Source organism: Mustela erminea, chromosome 7 (assembly GCF_009829155.1).
Source record: "Mustela erminea isolate mMusErm1 chromosome 7, mMusErm1.Pri, whole genome shotgun sequence".
Classification (NCBI taxonomy): domain Eukaryota; kingdom Metazoa; phylum Chordata; class Mammalia; order Carnivora; family Mustelidae; genus Mustela; species Mustela erminea.
Genome location: NC_045620.1, coordinates 61881498 through 61905261, shown reverse-complemented (window position 1 = coordinate 61905261; position 23764 = coordinate 61881498).

Sequence of the window (23764 nt, the reverse complement as noted above, 5' to 3'; positions counted from 1 at the left end):
TATCTTAAATGGGGAATTTTAAATATCCAAACTCCTAGGAACAGAGGTTGGAATTGTGGCTGCCAGGGGCTGGAAGTTGGAGAAAATGAGGACAAGTTTGTCAAAGATATGAACTTCCATTTATGAGTAAATTTCTTGGGTTGAATGTATAATGTGGAGTCTATAGTGAACAATACTTTATTATGTGTTTGAAAGTTGCTAAGAGAGTAGAGCTTAAATATTGTCACCACAAAAAAGAAATGGTAATTATGTGAGATAATAAAAGTGCTAATGAACCCTATTGAGGTAATCATTTTGCAATATATAAATGTATCAAATCATCACATTGTACAAATTTACTTAACACAATTTTATAAGCAAATTATATATTAATAAATTGGGGGAAAAGAATGATCAGTAAGTTTCATACACTTTTTTATGCACACATATTTCTTGACTGTAAACTACCAGCCTCTAGAAGCAAGAGCACCCCTTAACAACAAGCATGCACTGTGTTCTAATTTAGACTTTTAATACTATTTATAACAAAAGGAACCTAGGCTCCTTAGAAAAATGACTACTCTAGAGCTAATGTAGGGAATGTTCAAGATGATTTAGTGTCAGAAACTAAGAAAGTGCTTAAAAACAAAACCAACTGAAATATGCCAAAGAGGCGTAAGAGCCAGCTGATAGAACTTCCAGTGGTCAGAAGTGAAAGGTCTTTAATACAAAATATTTGATTCCAGTTAAAGTTAGAAAATGAATATCCCTTAGCCTATACTGAAATTGAGAATAGATTATAAATTGATAAAAATAGACAAGTATCCCAAGCAAAAGAATTCCAATTAATGCATGTAGATTCTGCTATCTCAAGCAACTGTAGCATAATTCCCAAACCCCTAAAACTGGTCTGTACATATTGACCTTTTTTTGAAATAGCACAGGGTGGAGAAAAATGTTACTGTGTCAAAACCTGAAAAACACTCCTTCAAACTTAACATCCATAATGACCTATTGTGTTGATAACATACATCCTTCTATACAATATGATGAGAACTGCTTTTATCTCTATGCTCTTCCTCCCCAAAACCCTTCATGCCAGTCTAAGCATGATTAAAAAACAAAACAAAACAAAAGAAAACATCAGGGACACCTGGGTGGCTCAGTGGGTTAAAGCCTCTGCCTTTGGCTCGAGTCATGATCCCAGGGTCCTGGGGCCGAACCCTGCATCGGGCTCTCTGCTCAGCAGGGAGCCTGCTTACCTCTCTTTCTTTGCCTACTTGTGATCTCTCTCTCTGTCAAATAAATAAATAAAGTCTTAAAAAAAAATCAGAAAAGTCCCAGTAGAGGGAAACTCTGTAAAATACATGACCAGAAATCCTGCAAACTAGCTCAGTAGGTCAAAACTAAGGAAATCAACACAAGAAATGGATTCAGTTACTGACAATCATGTTCACGCAGGTGTTCATTATGTGTATCAAGTGTATTTAGCAGGGGAAACTAGATGAGAAGTACATAGAAATAATTATTTTTGCAAACTTTCTGTTCCTTTGAAACTCTTTTTGAAAAGTTTATTGTTAGGCAATGAAAAAGCCAGTACTATGAATAGAAGTCTAGAAGACTCCTTTGGATTTTTCCTTTCAAAAATATACTCTTTGTAGTATGAACATTATTTTCTGTTATAAAGGCATCTATATCTAAGTATATATATTTAGCATTCAATACATGTATGTTCATCATTCATTCTTATAGGTCTAGTGATAACACATAATCACACACTGATAATTATTTTATGGAAATTGTAATGACAAAAATATGCACAGTTTACTATGGATATCTACGTGAGAGTCAATAAAACTGAGAAGTTAACCTATGGGTTATATCTGAACTAGATAAATCACAATTAACCACATTTAGAAAAGAAAAGGAGGTTATGCATTTTATATTTTTAAAGATTTTATTTCTTCATTAGAGAGAACACAAGAAGAGGGAGAGGCAGGAGAGGAAGAAGCAGACTCCCCGCTGAGCTAGGAGCACAAAGCCAGAGCCAGACACTCAGCCTCATCCACGCCCTCAACTCAGTGCCCCCCATCCCTGGACAGCTCTCCATGGGGTCTTCAGATCAATCCTGCCATGCCCCTCATCCCTAACGCTAACCCTTGGATGGGTTCTGAGAGGACCTTCCCCAAGGGCCTTGCTTCAAATCCCCAGGGATTGGGGACAGCGGGTGACACAGCCTGTCAGCCAGAAGAACACTGAGCCATTTGGATCTTCAGAAAGGTTTCAGAGCAGGAGAAATGTGCATGCCCCATGCCCATATTAGTGGACTTCAGCTTACAAACCCAGAGACAGCACTCACCCTGGCCCATGCTCTCAACTCAGCCCTGGGAACACTCCCAAAAGCACCTTTAGATTGGTCCTTCCATGCCTTTAGGTCCTAACCCTAATCCTTGGTTGGGTTCTGAGGGGTCTACCCCTAGTGGCCATGCTTCGAAGGGCAGGAGTTCAGGACACTTGGGCAATAGCAGAGGATTCAGCCTGCCTCCTTGAAGGAAATTTTGCCCTTTGGAGCTCTGGAAAAGATTCAGTGCTGGAGAAATCTGCATGCCCATCTGAGGCCACCCCCATGTTCAGTGGCCTCCTGGACACAAAGCTAGAGCCTGACATTCTTACATTCTCTATCAACTCATCCCCCAGTAGAGATTGAAACACCCTAAGCAGTTCATGCCTGACATGCCCCTAGCCCCTAACCCTAACCCTAGTCTGGGACTTCAGGGTTCTGTCCCCAGAGTCCTGGCATGCATGCCCTACATGCTGGGGACACCTGAACAATACCAGAGGACTCCACCTGTCACCCAGAAGGAACCCATGCCTATTGGAAATAAGGACCCAGAGTAGGAGAAATCTGCATGTCCACCTGGGGCCACACCCACATTGGAGATCTTGACAGTCATCCTGACCCACGCCATCATCTCAGCCCCCCAGGAAGCTCGCCATTGCACCTTCACATTGGTCCTGCTAGTCCCCAACCCCTAACACTTACACTAGGTTGTGTTCTGAGAGGTCCGTCCCCAAAGATCTGCCTCTAATGTCCCAGGGAGTGTGGACAGCTGAGCAATATCTGAGGACTAAGCCTGCAAAACAGAAGAACACTACCATTTGGACACCAGAAAGATTTCAGGGCAGGAGAAACCTGAAGGCAAAGCTGGGTCCATCCCAACAATCCCCCACTTTCATCCACCCCCTGAACATGAACTCCGAGCCTGATCCTCCCCTGTCCCTAACCTAACCCAAATCCAAAATCCTAAACTGTAACTTTATCTCCTAAGCTCTAATGCCTAACCCTCACCCTAAGCAGAAGAAACTTGGAGAATGGTAAAAGACATTTCAGACAGTCGGGCAGGTAGACACAGTTGAAGTGGGTCTGTGGTCTTTTTTTTATAAGGTGGAACCTGTAATGACCTCCTCATTTCAGATAATATGGTGGTTCTGCAGGACACTGGGGTCAAACACACTGAAACATCCCATCTGAAGTGGCAAACATGGTTAAGAAATGACAGCTAGGGAATCTGAGCATGGAGATAAAGCACATTTGTGCTGCTGTAACAAGCTGACTGCACACGGAAACAACCACAGAGGAAATGACTCTTCCAAACATCCATGTTAGCACCACATCACAGAAGCAGAGAGGACATCAGACTTCGGGATGGAGACTAAGTCTCACCAGATCCAGTTCAGCCACCGTGAAGAGGCCACTCACCCTTGCAGGAGGCCAGTTAGCAAGAGACTTGTGGGAGGATTAAATCAGGGCCACCCGTGTCTTGGATGACAGTGGGATTTAGAATTCCAATTCCCTACAACACTCCACCACACTTCACCACAGTTAGAACTGTGCAGAAGCATGAAGGGAAGCCTCAGTAAAGTGGACTAGGAATGCCAGAAGGGGAGGCTGGAAGGGAGCGCCTGCCACTCAGTGTCCATGTGGCACCGAAAATGACCTTGGCCCTGACACAGGCCTACAATCTGACCTCAGCTAGATTTCAAGCCTGGCCCTGACCCCAATCCAAGACCCTAATCCTAGCCCCTAACCCAAACAATGTTCACAAGAATAAAAAGGTAGAAACTGCAAATATCCATCAATGCTGAATGCCTAAACAAAGTGTGCTGAAGGGTTTGAATTTGGGTTCAGTCTCAGCTTTTGGTCAGATTTCTAGATCAGGGTTTAGGCTTAGGGTCAGGGTGAGGATTTAGAGTGAGGGGCAAGGAAACAGAATTAGACATTAGGGCTTTAGGTTCATGATTTAGGGTTTAAAACTCAAGGCTTCTGAGATAAAGTTCAAGGTCAAATTTGGGGTTTGGGTTCATGCTGGGATTTGGGTTCAGGGTTCATGGCTCAGAGTTCTGGTTTAGGGTTTGGGTTCAAGTCTTGGATGAAGGGATCAGGCTCCAAGTCCAGGCTTTGGGTATAGTTTCAGGTTTTGGATTCAGGGTTCCAGTTGGGGCTTTAAGGTCAGGTTATGTTTCAGCATTAAAGTTAAGGGTTAAGGTTAGGCTTAGGGATGACACATTTTCTTCAGTTGTCATCATGGACACAAAATTTCTTTTTTTTTTTTTTTTAAAGATTTTATTTATTTATTTGACAGACAGATCACAAGTAGGCAGAGAGGCAGGCAGAGAGAGAGAGGAGGAAGCAGGCTCCCTGCTGAGCAGAGAGCCCGATGTGGGACTCGATCCCAGGACCCTGAGATCATGACCTGAGCCGAAGGCAGCAGCTTAACCCACTGAGCCACCCAGGCACCCCATGGACACAAAATTTCTATCTGAACTTTCTAAATCTGAAATGCATTTTGTCTGGATGTCAAGAACTGGTTTGTAATTTAGGATCCCAGTAACTCCCTACTGACAGCATTCTGGACCTAGAATCTCCCAGTCACCCAGAAGCAGCTTTTGTCTTAGCTCAAACATACCCTTGGCAGAGAAGAGTGAGCTGGTGCCAAAGTTAGGATGACTTTACAATGGTAGAGATGTGAAACCAAATTTTGGGAAAATGTTCATGGAAAATGAAACAGGAGACAAATAACTGGTGGACTCCTGATTCTTCCACAATAACAAAGACCAAGTTTTCAATAGAATCTGATAATATTCCCTAAAAAAGCCTATGGTACTCATTAAGAGTACTGAAAGAGGGTCCCCTTCCCTGTTTTGAACTAAGAATCACAACAGGATACTTCCTACTTTGTGTCAAAAATAAAATTTTATTATTTGGCTGTTCCAGTGTACAATTTGTAGAAGAATTGACATTTCCCTTTCTCAAATCCTCCTCAACTCACAGGTAAAATGCAGGCAAATGTTGTAATGGACTGCTCATTGGAATACCAGGTGCAAGGAGGGCTCTTAGAAGCAATAAAAAGGTATCAAATAAGAAACTCAGAAAAATCACCCTTTATGGGCACTCAATGAGGATCCCTAACCATAAGATCTAACATCTCATCCTATGGAATTCACCCATAAAAATCATCACTAACCATAGCCTGTTGATCACCATAACCACCTCACCATTGACCTCTAGGCTTGTAATACACACTCCAACCGCTAGAGACACACTTTTAAGCAGAAGAACAGGACTTGCCCACTCCCGGTGGACCAACTCTTACAGTGAAACCAAAAAATCTCACTCCTTGAAAAATCCCAGCCATCAGGACACAGTCATAGAAACCATACCCAGAACTCAATAAAGGACAGACATCTCATGAAGTGGATGCTATAGATCACCACCACTCCCACGAAGTAACTCTACAGTGAACTGTAGGTCTGTCCCCTGCCCGGGATTACACGGGGCACTGCATTCCTCCAACACTCCATCCTCAGAACAAAACCATGAACTGTCCTTGTCGGTCCTGTGTGCAGGCTCACATGAGCCTTGCAAAATCCAGACACCTTCTTGAGAGCACTCAGCCTCTCATGCCTCTCCTAGCAGATGGAGGGTGCTATCTCCCCGACTTCCATACCAACTAGAAAATACTTGGAACAAGTCTTGCCATACTCCATGCAAAAGGCATATTCTCTATCTGCAAAATGATGGATGCTAAGACACCACGCATTCCCCACGTCTTTCCAAATTAAGATAAGTTGGAGAAACAGCTCGGCCAGAGCTATTATCCCCACCCCCCTAAGCACATAAACATACACACCCTTCCCTTGTGCCCTCAAGACCAGTTTCCATCCACCTTTTTCATTCTCAGCCATTGTCTTTGCAGAGTAGTACATAATACCGAAGTGCTTGGACTGATGTGCTAGGTGCTAAGCCAGCACCTTGAACGCACTCACTATTAGAAATTAATATTTGTTTTATTAACAGATGCATTCCAGAAGATCTTGCCACCACAGTCATTAGAAAAGTCATTACAACAGAGGTACTAACAACCTGTCCAATCTCCACATCTCCACTCCCTGGCCCCAGGGATTGGCTCATCCATGGACATATGACCTGGTCTCAGCCAATGAGGTGGCAAGAACCTCAGGTCTTAGCCTGCAGAGCCATGCATGGGGTGGACCACCCAGGTCAGGGGCTTTTCCATCATGCCTGCATAAGTTGCCTACGCCAGGCCCATGCCAGTGCCACAGAGGACCCAGGAAGTGATGAGCTCCATAACATTGCTGAGGGCTGGATCAAACACATCCCGAATCCCACACATGCTAGATCCCCTGCTAACTCAGGACAACCCTAAATGTGCTCATGGTCTTGGCCTGAAGAAGATTCTCATCTGTGTGGTATAGAAGCTGCAAGATATACTCACCAGGCAATGGGGAGTGGAGTGACTCAGCCAAACAAAACCTACATGGAATTCAACCACAGACAAATATGCTGTGGGAAGCTCAATGCCTACAGAGAAATGGCGGGGGGGTGGGGGGGTGGGGTGGGGAGGATTACTGAGGCCTTAATTATTGGCCTATCTCACGATCATCTTTTTTTTCCATTCACGTGGAGGGGCTGGGGTCAGGCAGTATAAATCCCAGGGTCTTCCCACCTTGCCCACTGGAAAAGAAGAGACCTCTCCCCCATCACCTATCATGTTGCAGGGGAAACATGTGGGAAACTACCACCCATGGGCCAAGTCGGACCTCCCCCCATATTCTCTCAGTTAAGTGTGGCTGGAACATTAGTTATGGATGGTCTGTGTCTGCCATCAAGCCACAGTGCAAGAGTGGAGTCATTGTCAGAGGCACTACATGCACTGCAGCACCTAATAGAAAACCCTTACAGAAGACTTTACAAAAAAGTTTGTGTTGATCCCTGGTCTCAAAGATCCTAGGATCATGTCACTTCTTTGAGTAGAATGTAGTGCCTTCTGGGAAAATCTAATTTCTCCTCTAGAGGCAAGGACTTCCGTCCTTTCAGCCATAACACCATCTCCACCCTCCTCTATGGACACCTTTTATGGCACATCTACATGTCTGCAGCCCAAGGGGAATTCCCTGTCATTTCCAGGGTAGTGATGCTCAGAAATGGAGGGGTAAGTGTGAACTTGTGAGGGTGAGCATGTGTTTCCTCTTTGTTAGCCACAGTGTGCAAGGAGGATATAATACAGTAGCATGGTTTCTATCCCACAAGAATGGCTGGCCATGCAAGCCACCATCTTGGAAGAAAGCCACCTTCATAGAACAAACTTCATCTGGGAGGACTCACAAGTCCCTTGTCCTAGACACTAGGTTCCACCGAGGCTGGGGGCACATAGAGGGATAGAGACTCCCCCTGCCCATTAGGGTTTTGAAGGACACCTGCTGCTCTAGGACAAAAGATCCTGAAACCATTCATCCACCTGTCATCCAGCCAGGCATCTAAGAGAGATCTACTCCAAGCAAAAAGGACAGAAAGATGATGAATGCCAGCCTTGTGTGACAAGTGCCATGACAGGAAACACTCAGCACTGAAGGTGTGCAAGGTTGGCCAGACCTGGGGGTAGGGGGACAAGGAATGCTCCAGGAGGGTGATCACAACTGTGTCATGACGGGGGATGCTCAGAAGGACTGGGGATGTGCAGGGTTGGCCAGAATGGGGGGGGGGACCAGGGATACTCCAGGAGGATGTCTCAGCTGTGCCTTTGTGTGGCTACATATGTCAGTGTGACTGGTCATTGGCTAGACCAGAAATGACAGGGCAGGCGAGGGTCGGTGTCCCTAAACTGTCTTCTGCAAAGCAAAACTCGGTAACGAGTACGCTTTCATGTCACATGCGTCTGTGAGTCCCTAAAGATGATTGTGTAGAACATGAAGTATGTAGGTGGCTTTCAAACATGAGGTGCTGGGGCAGAGCACCCTTGATCTTTCTTTTGGCTGCTTTCAGAGTAGGATGACTTCTCTCGCCTTCATCTCTGACCCCAGGACAGGGAACAAAGGCAACACAGATGTACACATTGGAATGTCCACAGAAATCTGCAAAGCCAAGTTCTCATAGGAGCTAATGGATCAGGACCAGTGGAACAGAAAGGGGAGGCTGATAGCAAGGAACCAGAGGAACATGTCATGTGCATGTGAGCTGGCCCACTTCTCTACCGGTTGGAAGCAAGGCATGCCTCACTGGAGGGAGCCCCACCTGCACCTGGTCTGCCTGTTTGCTGCCCTTGAGCAGAGAAGAGGAAGTGCTGAGCTGGGTGTGGCTGTCAGGGGGAGATGGCCAGCTGGTGAAAACATGAACACACCTTTCTCCCACAAGGACATAAAAGAGACCAAGAGACACACGAAAAAGTGCTCCACATCAATAGCCATCAGGGAAATACAAAACAAAACCACAATGAGATACTACATCACAACAGCTGGCATGGCTAAAATCATCAAGGAAGGAGAACAACAAGTGTTGACAAGGATGTGGGAAAAGGAACACTCACACTGCTGGTGGAAATGTACACTTGTATAGCCATTATCAAGTTTGTTCAAGAACTTAAAAATAGAGATACCCTACAACCCAGCAATCACACTACTAGTTATTTATCCCAAAGATACAGATTGAGTGAAAAATTGTGGCACCTGCCTCCCAATGTTCATTGCAGCATTATCCACTCTAGCCAAACTATGAAAAGAGCCCAGATGTCCATGGACAGATGAATGGATAAAGAAGATGTGATTCATATCTACAACAGAATATTATTTGGCCATCATAGAGGATAAAGACTAGCATCACAACCACCTGGTTGGAACTGGAGGGTATTATGCTGAGCCAAATAAGTCTATCAGAGAAAGACAACTGGCACATGGGTTCACTCATATGTGAAACAGGAGAAACACCACAGAGGACCAGAGGGTAAGGGAGGGAAAACTGAATGGGAAGTCTTCAGAGAGGGAGAAAAACCACGAGAGACTCTTCATTATAGAAACAAACTGAGGGTTGCTGGAGGGAACGGGGATGGGATAACTGGGTGATGGGCATTAAGGAGGGCACGTGATGCCATGAGCACTGGGAGTTATGTATATGTACATCTGATCTATTGAACACTACATCTGAAACTAACGATACACTATAAGTTGGCTCACTGACATTCAGTTAAACAAAAAGAACTCAAGCCAACACTCCTAAAAATCTGTATGGAACCACCAAAGATACTGAACAGCCAACGCGATGTTGAGAAAGAAAAACAAAGTTGGAGGAGTCACAGTTCCAGATTTCAAGTTATACTACAATGCTGTAGTCATACTAACAGTATGGCACTGGCACAAAAATACACATAGCAGCTCAGGGAACAGGAGAGAAGCTCAGATATAAACCCGCAATTGTGTGGCCAATTAGTCTTAGCAAAAGGCAAGAATATTGAAAAGTAAAAGGACAGTCTCTACAATAGTGTTGGGAAAACTGAACATCTACTCGCAGAAGAATGAAATTATTCTGCTTCCTTACACCATACAGACACATAAACTCAAAACAGTTTCAAGACCTCAATGGAAGACCTGAAACCATAAAAATCCTTCAAGAGGGCACAGATAGTAACTTCCTAACATGAATCAAAACAACTTTTTTCTAGATTGTCTCCTGAGGCAAAGGAAATAAAAGCACAAATAAACAACTGGGACTATATCAAAATAAAAAGTTTCTGCACAGCAGAATAACTAGGAAGAAGTAATAATAATAAGACAACTGACTAAAAGAGAGAAGATATTTGCAAATATCCTGTGCAGTAAAGGGACAGTGTCCAAAATATGTGGAGAGGCTACAACTCAACACCAAAAACCAAACAATTCAGTTAAAAATAGTCCGAAGACATGAACAGACATTTCTCCAAAGAAGAAATACAGATGGCTAATGGTCCCATGAAAAGGTGTTCACCATCACCCAAGCTCAGGAAAATGCAAGTCAAAAGTATAATGAGATATTAGCACATACTGCCAGAATGGCTCCCATCAACAGCACAAGGAGCAACAGGTGCTGGGAGGATGTGGACAAACGGGAACCCTCGTGCACTTTTGGTGAAAAGCAACCTGCTGCAGCCACTCTGGAGAACAGTATGGAGGGTCCGCGAGCATTACAAATAAAGCTACCCTAGGATCCAGCAACCACACTATTGGGTATTTACCCAAAGCGTTTGAAAAAAACAACTCAAAAGGATATATGCACCCTTATGTTTCTTGCAGCATTATTTACAAGACCATAATATGGGAGCAACCCAAGTGCCCATTGATAAAGTGCTAAATGAGATGAGAGATGTGTACACACACACACACACACACACACACACACACACACACACACAGGGAGAGAGAGAGAGAGAGAGAGAGAGAGAGAGAGAGAGAGAGAATGGAATATTACTCAGCCATAAAAAGAATGAAATCTTGCCATTTGCAGCAACATGGATGGATCTAGAGAGGATTGCCTTAAGTGAAATCAGTCAGTCAGAGAAAGACAATACCATATGATGTCACTCTTATGTAGAACTAAAGAAACAAACATACATAAACAAAGGAGAAAAAAAGAGACTAACCAAAATACAGATTCTTAACAATAGAGAACAAACTGATGGTTACCAAAGGTGAGGTGAATGGAAGGATGAGTGACATAGATGAAGGGGACTAAGAGTACGCTTTTCTCAATGAGCAGTGAGTAATATATAGAATCACTGACTCACACTATTGATGCGCAATGTTCATAAGCCCTACTTGGGAGTATTTCCTCATCAAAACTTATTCATTCTATGCCTTGAATTCAAATTTCACTAAATTCTTATATTTTACCTGTTAATCCTAGCCCACAGGAGCCATGGTCCCTTTTCATCCAGGATCAGCACCTATACATTCAAGAGAGTGTAAGTAGAGAAAGATGCCATGTCATAAACTAGAAAGCTATTACTGTGTCTGTTTTAGTATGAGATGGTCACAGGGTGTGGGACAGGTTTCAGAGCTGTTTTGTTCTCTCTCCTGGATCACTAATTCACTGGTCATTACTTAGATCCATTTGGCTACTAGATTTCCTGTGCATGAGCTTGCTTTCAAGCACATCCATGGAAGACACAAAGGTGGGTGGGCTCAGTGAGGGATAGGAAGAGGGTCAAGTACAGACAAGAGTATAATCCCTCCCCTGATCCAGGAACTGCCATGGGTGCAGGTATGGGAGACAGAAGCAACAGGAAGCCACCAAGCTCCCCAGCTGAATGCTGGAGATTCAGGTTAAGGGGTCTTGTGATGTGGGGTGTGGAGGCTGCTCTGAGCTACCTCTGGCAGGGAGGGGTGGGAGGAATAAGAAAGAGAAACTGCCTGCACCTGTCCCATGCCACCTGCCCACCACTCCTGGCACACATCAATCTACACTGCTGACACAGCCTGGGCTCAGGATGGGCTGGCTCATGTCCCTCAGCACTCAGTGGGACAGCTGGCTCCAGAGCTCAGGGACATGCAGAGGGCGGTGCAGGTAAAGCTGACCCTCCAGGTCATCCCCTCTTTGAGCAGACAACCCTGCAGGACTGCTGAAAACCCACTGAGAAGTTTGAAAGACATGCCATGGATGAACTAAGGCATGGAGAAACACTAAACAATATTGGTTTTTAAGGTCAGTGCTGTCACCTGAGGAAGGATGACAGCTTCCCTGAGGAGGACTGAGGGAAAGGAAGGCCAGGTTGAAAAGGAAGACATGGCTCTCCTGATTGGGAACCTGTAACCCCTTCCAGGGCAGCGCATCATCCTCAACTCACAGGGGATTGATGGAAGTGTTCATCAGGAGACTGACAGAGCTGCCTCTGGAGAAGGCTACCCTGGCATCAGCTTGCACAAGGCAGAGGATGAGGGCCAGATAGAAGGAGGGCAATACCCAGTGTGTGGGGGGGTAGGGCACTGGGGCAAGAGCAGAGGCTCATGACCATGAAGATAATGAAAAATAGGAGATGGCAGTATGGGAGCCCCTGGCATGAAAGTGCCACAGGCACAGTGCCCACAGCTACAGTGACTGGGCACCTTCTGTGCCAGGCATGATTTACTTCAGTGGACTCCAGTTTAGTGCTAACCACAACCCTAGAAGTGTGCACCACCACCGCCCTCCTCTCCCCATGCTGCTGCTAGGAATCAGTCACCAGATCCCCATCAGTTTTCATGGAAACCGAGCACTGTCTCCCACCACACACTGCCCCTCCGGTGGCAGTCTAGTGTGACACTCGTGCCCAGCCAGGGACTGCTGTCTACCTGTCCCCACACAACTTGACAGACAGGATTCAAGAGGGTTCCCTGAATTCCACAGGTTCTGATGAGACAGACCACAGGCCCCACTTCTCCACCCACCACCAATACCAAGTGGGTCACTTGGAACCTTGGTTATTGTCATGAAACTCACCATGTCCTGTTCCTGTCACTTTCAACAGAAAGTCGGGTTCTGATCCCCCAATTTATCGTACATTCTGGATTATGACTTAGGGCCATGCCATGAGCCCACATGACATCTTTAGAGAAGGACACCCTGAACCTCCTGGAAAATGTTTCTAAGGAAGTACATATCCATCAGGGCTACAGTGTAAACAGTGGTACACAGCTGGCATGGTAGTAATCAATAATTCTAACAAGGGTTGACCACTTCCACCCCCAGTCTCACAGAACCTTCCTATGTCCCCATGGAAGTTGTGGTCTGCCCTCAGAAAATACCCCAGGAAACTAACCTTTAAATTGAATGCTCCCTTCACACTCTGGCTAAAATCCTGTCCAACCACAACAGTATGAAAATAGGAATCAGTCACAAGAAGAAAATGGGACAGTCACAAATATGTGAAAATTCAACAACATGCTAGTAAACATGCAATAGTTGAGTAAGATTTCAAAAGGAAATTTAAAAGCACCTTGAGACAAATGAAAAAGAGAACCTATGAAAAGTTACGGGATGCAGCCAAGGTAACTCTAAGGAGAAGTTTATAGAAATTCAGGTCCTCATCAATCCATCTGACAGCTTTCCAATAACCAACATAACATACATGTGAAAGAAGTGGAAAAAGAAAAAAAGCAAACAAACAAACAAACAAAAAACAAGCAAAACCCCAAATCAGTAGCTAGAAGGAAATAACAAATGGAAAGTGAAAATAAATCCAGTGGACATTAAAAGACAAAAGATCAATGAAAATACGAGCTGCCTTTTTTTGGAAATATAAACAAAACTGATAAACTTTTAGCTAGAAAGAGAGATGGCTCAAATACAATGAGGAAAGAAAGATAATTGATTCCTGTTTCACATCAAAATCCTAGAGGAGAACACAGACAACAATCTCTTCAACCTTGGGCACTGCAACTTCTTGCAAGACATGTCTCTAAAGGGCAGGGACACAAAAGCGAAAATGAACTATTGGGAGTTCATCAAGGTAAAAAGGTTCTGCACAGCAAACAAAACAATGAACAAAACTAAAAGGCAACCTACAGAATGGAAGAAGACATTTCCAAATGGCATGAGAGATAAAGGTCTTGTCCAAGATCTACAAAGAACTGCTCAAACTCAGCACTCAAGAAATAATGAAACCTCTCAAGAAATGGGCAGAAGACAGGAAGAGACACTTCTCCAAAGAAGATAAACAAATGGCCAACAGTACATGAAAAAAAATGCTCCACATCAATTTTCATCAAGGAATTCAAAACCACAGTGAGATACCAACTTCCAGCAGTTATGATGGCTAAAATTAACAAGACAAGAAACAACAAGTGTTGGCAAGAGTGTGGAGAAAGGGGAACCCTCTAACACTGTTGGTGGGAATGCAAGCTGGTGCAATCACTCTGGAAAACAGTTTAAAAAAGTTAAAAATAGATCTACCCTGCGACCCAGCAATTGCACTCCTGGGTATTACACAAAGATACAGCAGTGAAAAGAAGGGGCACATGCTCTCCAATGTTCATAGCAGCAATGTACACAAGAGCCAAACTGTGGAAGGAGCTGAGATGTCCTTCAGCATGGGAATGGATAAAGAAAATGTGGTACACACATACCATAGAATAGTATTCAGCCATGAGAAGGGATTCATGCCCACCATTTGCATCGACATGGTTGGAACTAGAGGGGGTCATGCTAAATGAAATCAGTCAAACAGAGAACAATAATCATATGGTGTCACTCGTATGTGGAACACAAAAGTGTGGAGGACCACAGGGGAAGGGAGGGAAAACTGCATGGAAAGAAATCAGAGAGGGAGACAAAGCACGAGAGACCCTTAAAAAAGGAAACAAACAAACAAAGGCGAGGTAGGGTGGGGGTGGAGTAGTTGGGTGATGGGTATTAAGGAGGGGACATGTGGTGATAAGTCATGGGTGTTAAGTGCAACTAATGAATCATTGACCATTACACCAAAAACTATACAAAGTGGGTCACTTGGAACCTTGGTTATTGTCATGAAAGATACAAAGATACAGCAGTATTTGAATTTAAATAAAAAATGTGAACAACTTTTAAAAAAGAAAAAAAATCACAAGCTATTTCAATGAATATCACAAAAATACAAAGGATCATTAAGAGTACTATGAGCAAGTAGAGGCCAACACCTTGGACAACCTAGAAGAAATGCATAAGTTCTTTTTTTTTTTAATTCTATAAACATATATTTTTATCCCCAGGGGTACAGGTCTGTGAATCGCCAGGTTTACACACTTCACAGCACTCACCAAAGCACATACCCTCCCCAATGTCCATAATCCCACCCCCCTTCTCCCAACCCCCCTCCCCCCAGCAACCCTCAGTTTGTTTTGTGAGATTAAGAGTCACTTATGGTTTCTCTCCCTCCCAATTCCATCTTGTTTCATTGATTCTTCTTCTACCCACTTAAGCCCCCATGTTCCATCACCACTTCCTCATATCAGGGAGATCATATGATAGTTGTCTTTCTCTGCTTGACTTATTTCGCTAAGCATGATACGCTCTAGTTCCATCCATGTTGTCGCAAATGGCAAGATTTCATTTCTTTTGATGGCTTCAAAGTATTCCATTGTGTATATATACCACATCTTCTTGATCCATTCATCTGTTGATGGACATCTAGGTTCTTTCCATAGTTTGGCTATTGTGGACATTGCTGCTATAAACATTCGGGTGCATGTGCCCCTTCGGATCACTACGTTTGTATCTTTAGGGTAAATACCCAGTAGTGCAATTGCTGGGTCATAGGGCAGTTCTATTTTCAACATTTTGAGGAACCTCCATGCTGTTTTCCAGAGCGGTTGCACCAGCTTGCATTCCCACCAACAGTGTAGGAGGGTTCCCCTTTCTCTGCATCCTCGCCAACATCTGTCATTTCCTGACTTGTTGATTTTAGCCATTCTGACTGGTGTGAGGTGGTATCTCATTGTGGTTTTGATTTGTATTTCCCTGATGCCGAGTGATATGGAGCACTTTTTCATGTGTCTGTTGGCCATCTGGGTGTCTTCTTTGCAGAAATGTCTGTTCGTGTCCTCTGCCCATTTCTTGATTGGATTATTTGTTCTTTGGGTGTTGAGTTTGCTAAGTTCTTTATAGATTTTGGACACTAGTCCTTTATCTGATACGTCGTTTGCAAATATCTTCTCCCATTCTGTCAGTTGTCTTTTGATTTTGTTAACTATTTCCTTTGTTGTGCAAAAGCTTTTGATCTTGATGAAATCCCAATAGTTCATTTTTGCTCTTGCTTCCCTTGCCTTTGGCGATGTTCCTAGGAAGATGTTGCTGCGGCTGAGGTCGAAGAGGTTGCTGCCTGTGTTCTCAAGGATTTTGATGGATTCCTTTCTCACATTTAGGTCCTTCATCCATTTTTAGTCTATTTTTGTGTGTGGTGAAAGGAAATGGTCCAATTTCATTTTTCTGCATGTGGCTGTCCAATTTTCCCAACACCATTTATTGAAGAGGCTGTCTTTTTTCCATTGGATATTCTTTCCTGCTTTGTCGAAGATTAGTTGACCATAGAGTTGAGGGTCTATTTCTGGGCTCTCTATTCTGTTCCATTGATCTATGTGTCTGTTTTTGTGCCAGTACCATGCTGTCTTGATGATGACAGCCTTGTAATAGAGCTTGAAGTCCGGAATTGTGATGCCACCAACTTTGGCTTTCTTTTTCAATATCCCTTTGGCTATTCGAGGTCTTTTCTGGTTCCATATAAATTTTAGAATTATTTGTTCCATTTCTTTGAAAAAGATGGATAGTACTTTGATAGAAATTGCATTAAATGTGTAGATTGCTTTAGGTAGCATAGACATTTTCACAATATTTATTCTTCCAATCCAGGAGCATGGAACATTTTTCCATTTCTTTGTGTCTTCCTCAATTTCTTTCATGAGTACTTTATAGTTTTCTGGGTATAGATTCTTAGCCTCTTTGGTTAGGTTTATTCCTAGGTATCTTATGGTTTGGGGTGCAATTGTAAATGGGATGGACTCCTTAATCTCTCTTTCTTCTGTCTTGTAGTTGGTGGAGAGAAATGCAACTGATTTCTGTGCACTGATTTTATATCCTGACACTTTACTGAATTCCTGTACAAGTTCTAGCAGTTTTGGAGTGGAGTCTTTTGGGTTTTCCACATATAGTATCATATCATCTGCGAAGAGTGATAGTTTGACTTCTTCTCTGCCGATTTGGATGCCTTTAATTTCCTTTTGTTGTCTGATTGCTAAGGCTAGGACCTCTAGTACTATGTTGAATAGCAGTGGTGATAATGGACATCCCTGCCATGTTCCTGACCTTAGCGGAAAAGCTTTCAGTTTTTCTCCATTGAGAATGATATTTGCGGTGGGTTTTTCATAGATGGCTTTGATGATATTGAGGTATGTGCCCTCTATCCCTACACTTTGAAGAGTTTTGATCAGGAAGGGATGATGTACTTTGTCAAATGCTTTTCAGCATCTATTGAGAGTATCATATGGTTCTTGTTCTTTCTTTTATTGATGTGTTGTATCACATTGACTGATTTGCGGATATTGAACCAACAGTGCAGCCCTGGAATAAATCCCACATGGTCGTGGTGAATAATCCTTTTAATGTACTGTTGAATCTTATTGGCTAGTATTTTGGTGAGAATTTTCGCATCTGTGTTCATCAAGGATATTGGTCTATAGCTCTCTTTTTTGATGGGATCCTCCTCTGGTTTTGGGATCAAGGTGATGCTGGCCTCATAAAATGAGTTTGGAAGTTTTCCTTCCATTTCTATTTTTTGGAACAGTTTCAGGAGAATAGGAATTATTTCTTCTTTAAATGTTTGGTAGAATTCCCCCGGGAAGCCGTCTGGCCCTGGGCTTTTGTTTGTTTGGAGATTTTTAATGACTGTTTCAATCTCCTTACTGGTTATGGGTCTATTCAGGCTTTCTATTTCTTCCTGGTTCAGTTGTGGTAGTTTATATGTTTCTAGGAATGCACCCATTTCTTCCAGAATGTCAAATTTGATGGCGTAGAGTTGCTCATAGTATGTTCTTATAATAGTTTGTATTTCTTTGGTGTTAGTTGTGATCTCTTCACTTTCATTCATGATTTTATTTATTTGGGTCTTTTCTCTTTTCTTTTTGATAAGACTGGCCAGGGGTTTATCAATCTTATTAATTCTTTCAAAGAACCAGCTCCTAGTTTCATTGTTTTGTTCTATTGTTTTTTTTGGTTTCTATTTCATTGATTTCTGCTCTGATCTTTATGATTTCTCTTCTCCTGCTGGGCTTAGGGTTTCTTTCTTGTTCTTTCTCCAGCTCCTTTAGGTGTAGGGTTAGGTTGTATACCAGAGACCTTTCTTGTTTCTTGAGAAAGGCTTGTACCGCTATATATTTTCCTCTCAGGACTGCCTTTGTTGTGTCCCACAGATTTTGAACCGTTGTATTTTCATTATCATTTGTTTCCATGATTTTTTTCAATTCTTCTTTAATTTCCCGGTTGACCCATTCATTCTTTAGAAGGATGCTGTTTAGTCTCCATGTATTTGGGTTCTTTTCAAACTTCCTTTTGTGGTTGAGTTCTAGCTTTAGAGCATTGTGGTCTGAAAATATGCAGGGAATGATCCCAATCTTTTGATACCAGCTTAGACCTGATTTAGGACCGAGGATGTGATAAATTCTGGAGAATGTTCCATGTGCACCAGAGAAGAATGTGTATTCGGTTGCTTTGGGATGAAATGTTCTGAATATATCTGTGATGTCCATCTGGTCCAGTGTTTCGTTTAAGGCCTTTATTTCCTTGTTGATCTTTTGCTTGGATGATCTGTCCATTTCAGTGAGGGGAGTGTTAAAGTCCCCTACTATTATTGTATTATTGTTGATGTGTTTCTTTGATTTTGTTATTAATTGGTTTATATAGTGGCTGCTCCCAAGTTGGGGGCATAGATATTTAAAATTGTTAGATCTTCTTGTTGGACAGACCCTTTGAGTATGATATAGTGTCCTTCCTCATCTCTTATTATAGTCTTTGGTTTAAAATCTAATTGATCTGATATAAGTATTACCACCCCTGCTTTCTTCTGATGTCCATTAGCATGGTAAATTCTTTTCCACCCCCTCACTTTAAATCTGGAGGTATCTTTGGGCTTAAAATGAGTTTCTTGGAGGCAACATATAGATGGGTTTTATTTTTTTATCCATTCTGATACCCTGTGTCTTTTGACAGGGGCATTTAGCCCACATTCAGGGTAACTAGTGGGACATATGAATTTAGTGCCATTGTATTGCCTGTAAGGTGACTGTTACTCTATATTGTCTCTGTTCCTTACTGATCTACCATTTGTAGGCTCTCTCTTTGCTTAGAGGACCCCTTTCAATATTTCCTGTAGAGCTGGTTTGGTGTTTGCAAATTCTTTTAGTTTTTGTTTGTGTTGGAAGCTTTTATTTTTTTATTTTTATTTATTTTTTTTTATGTGTTGGAAGCTTTTAATCTCTCCTTCTATTTTCAATGATAGCCTAGCTGGATATAGTATTCTTGGCTGCATGTTTTTCTCATTTAGTGCTCTGAAAATATCATGCCAGCTCTTTCTGACTTATCTCTGTGGATAAGTCAGCTGCCAAGCTAATATTTTTACCATTGTATGTTACAGAGTTCTTTTCCCGGGCTGCTTTCAGGATTTTCTCTTTGTCACTAAGACTTGTAAATTTTATTATTAAGTGACGGGGTGTGGGCCTATTCTTATTGATTTTGAGGGGTGTTCTCTGAACCTCCTGAATTTTGATGCTCGTTCCCTTTGCCATATTGGGGAAATTCTCCCCAATAATTCTCTCCAGTATACCTTCTGCTCCCCTCTCTCTTTCTTCTTCTTCTGGAATCCCAATTATTCTAATGTTGTTTCGTCTTATGGTGTCACTTATCTCTCAAATTCTCCCCTCATGGTCCAGTTGCTGTTTGTCCCTCTTTTGCTCAGCATCTTTATTCTCTGTCATTTTGTCTTCTATATCGCTAATTCTTTCTTCTGCCTCATTTATCCTAGCAGTGAGAGCCTACATTTTTGATTGCACCTCATTAATAGCTTTTTTTATTTCAACTTGGTTAGATTTTAGTTCTTTTATTTCTCCAGAAAGGGCTTTTATATCTCCCGAGAGGGTTTCTCTAATATCTTCCATGCCTTTTTCGAGCCTGGCTATAACCTTGAGAATTGTCATTCTGAACTCTAGGTCTGACATATTACCAATGTCTGTATTGATTAGGTCCCTAGCCTTCAGTACTGCCTCTTGTTCTTTTTTTTTGTGGTGAATTTTTCCGCCTTGTCATCTTGTCCAGATAAGAGTACATGAAGGAGCAAGTAAAATACTAAAAGAGTGGCAATAACCCCAGGAAAAAATGCTTTAACGAAATCAGAAGAGATCCCAAATCGTGAGTGGGAGAAAGAGGATAAAAAGAGGTTCAAAAAGAAAGAAAGGAAAAAAAAAGAAAAAAAGAAAAAAAAAGAATTTAAAAAAAGAAAACGAATAAAGAAAAATATAAAAAAGAAAAAATATATATATTAGATAAACTAGTTAAAAAACGTTAAAAAAGAAAAGGGTAAAAGTTAAAAAAATTTTAGCAGAAGAAGAGAAAAAAATGAAAAAGAAAAAAATTAACTGCAAGACTTAAAAAATCACAGGGAGAAAGCCATGAGTTCTGTGCTTTGCTTTTTCCTCCTCTGGAATTCTGCTGCTCTCCTTGGTATTGAAACTGCACTCCTTGGTAGGTGAACTTGGTCTTGGCTGGATTTCTTGTTGATCTTCTGGGGGAGGGGCCTGTTATAGTGATTCTCAAGTGTCTTTGCCCTAGGCGGAATTGCACCGCCCTTACCAGGGGCCAGGCTGAGTAATCCGCTCGGGTTTGCTTTCAGGAGCTTTTGTTCCCTGAGTGCTTTCCGTAGAGTTATGGAGGACGGGAATACAAATGGCGGCCTCCTGGTCTCCGGCCTGGAGGAGCCGAGAGCCTGGGGCCCCACTCCTCAGTGCGCCCTCAGAGAACAGCGCCCAATTAACTCCTGTCTGCCTGACCTCCAGCCACGCTCTGAGCTCACTGAGCCTGCGTTTGGTTCAAGGTAACCCCGAGCTGTGATCTTACTGTCAGCTCTGTCTCTGTAGCCAGCTTTCCCGTTCCAATACCTGCAAGCTCTGCGACACTCAGACACCCCTGATCCTTCTGTGACCCTGCGGGACCTGAGGCCACGCTGACCCCACATGGGCTTCACCACGGTTTAGCCTCTGGAGCAATGTCCCTCAGCGGAACAGACTTTTAAAAGTCCTGATTTTGTGCTCCGTTGCTCTGCTGCTTGCCGGGAGCCGGCCCCTCCCCCCGGGGTCCATCTTCCCCTCGCTTTGGATTCACTTCTCCGCCAGTCCTACCTTTCAGAAAGTGGTTGTTTTTCTGTTTCCAGAATTGCTGTTCTTCTTCTCTTCGATCTGCTGATGGATTTGCAGGTGTTTGCAATCTTTAGATAAGCTATCTAGCTGATCTCCTGCTAGGTGAAGTAGTCTCTGACTGCTACTTCTCCGCCATCTTGACTCCTCTCAGAAATTCATAAGTTCTTAACAACAAACCTAGAATGAACCATGAAGGAAAAATAAACAAACAACAAAAAAAATCTGAACAGACTGATCACTAGTAAAAAGACTGATTCAATAATCAAATCCTCCCAGGAAACAGAAGCCCAAGACCAGACAGATTCACTGAGGAGTTCAGCCAGATGGTAGAATTAATACCAACCCTTCCCAAAGTGTTTTTAGAAAAGGAGAGAAGGGCATATGTCCAAACTCATTGTATGAAGGCAGCAGTACCCTCCTACCAAAACAAGACAAGGATGCTGCAAGAAAAGGAAAGGCCAATATCCCCCATGAACAGAGATGAAAAAATCCTCAACAAACTATTGGCAACATCAATTCAACGATCCATCAGGAGAATCACACAACATGTTCCAGTGGGATTTATTCCAGGGATACAAGGATCATTCCACATCTGCACATCCACCAATAGCATACACCACCATAACAAAACAAAAGATAAAAATCCTAGGATTTTTATAATAGATGCAGAAAGAACACTCAGCAAGATTCGATATGCATTTATGATAAAAACTGTAAACCATCTGCATACTGGGAGAACATACCTCAAACAAACAAAGGCCCTATATGAAAAGCCCACAGCTGACATTATACTCCAGAGTGAAATGCTTAAAAGTTTCCCACTACCAGCAAGAACAAGATAAATATGCCCACTCTTGTCACTTTCATTCATCATCGTGTTGAAAGCTCTAGACAAACCATTAAGACAAATAAATAAATAAATAAAATCTAAATAGGTGAAGGAAATGGTCACTATTTGCAGATGACATGATACTATATGTAGAAATCCCTAAGGAGTTCACAAAAAAGAATTGTTTTATTAATAAACAAACTTTAATAAATTAGAATAAATAAATTCAGTAAAGTCGAAGAATACAAAGTCAATATACAGAGACATGTTGCATTTTTTTTTTAAAGTTTCAATTCTCTTTTTTTTTTTTTTTTTAAAGATTTTTATTTATTTATTTGACAGAGAGAGAGATCACAAGTAGGCAGAGAGGCAGGCAGAGAGAGAGGAGGAAGCAGGCTCCCTGCCGAGCAGAGAGCCCGACGTGGGACTCGATCCCAGGACCTGAGATCATGACCTGAGCCGAAGGCAGCGGCTCAACCCACTGAGCCACCCAGGCGCCCGCATTTATTTTTTTTTAAAGAATGTATTTATTTGACACAGTGAGAGATGTAGACAGAGTGAGAGAGCATAGCAGGGGGAGCAGCAGAGAGTCAGGGAAAAGCAGACTCCCTGTTGAGCAGGGACCCCAATGCCAGATTCATTCCCAAAGCCCAGTGTCATGACCTGACCTGAAGGCAGACACTTAACTGACTGAGCCACCCAAGTGCCCCAACTTGTATTCCTATATACTGATGACCAACTTTCACAAAGAGAAATTAAGAAAGAATGCCATTGACAATTCCATCAAGGAAAAACAAAAACAAAAACAAATACAAAAAACACCTAGGAATAAAGGTAACCAAGAATGAGGAAGTCCTGGTATACTGAACACATGGTGGAAAAGGAAGGAAAAATATGTGTGTGTTGGTGGGTGAACGTATGGACCAAAGATTTGGAAGATGACGCAAATAATTGGAAGCATACACCATACTCATTAACTGAAAGAGTTAATAATCTTAACATGTCCGCCATACCCAAAGCAATCTGGAGAAAGAAGAAGAGAGAGAGAGTCCAAGATGGCAGAGAGTAGGACACCTTCATTTCATCTGGCACAAGGTATTGAATTCTGAACTATTGAACCATTCTGAACACCTGCAAATTCAAGCATAGATCCAAGAAAAGAATAGCAGCAACTCTATAAATAGAAAAGCAACCACTTTCCACAAGGTAGGAAGTAGAGAAAAGTGAGTCTAAGCTGATAGGCAGGAAGATAAACCCTGAGGGGAGGAAGCCTCTGTCAGCAGGCTACTGCCAAGTGCTAAGGGCAGCAGAGCACAAAATTGGAACTTTGGAAAGTCTATTCTGGTGAGGGATATCGCTCTGGCAGCTGGGCAGGGGGTGAAACCTTCGATGGGTTTCAGGATCCTCAGGGTCCCAGGAAGACCAGGGGTGCTTGAGGGCAGCAGAGCTCCCAGGTACCAGAGCAGGGAAGCCGCCTGCAAAGAGTGAGCCCAGGAGTGGACTCAAAGCTGGAGGTTGCCATAAACTGTGATCCACAGCACAGTCTGGCCACTGCTCTTTGAGAAGGAGCTCAAGAAGCAGCACAACTGGGGAGAGCCCCCTTTCTCCTGCAGGAGGAGTGGTGTCCGAGCATGCTGCAGGAGTCCACTGGGTTTGGAGACTTCAAACAGGGTCATGTTCCAGAGACAGAAATGCTTGGTCACAAGTCCAGTGAGCATGGAG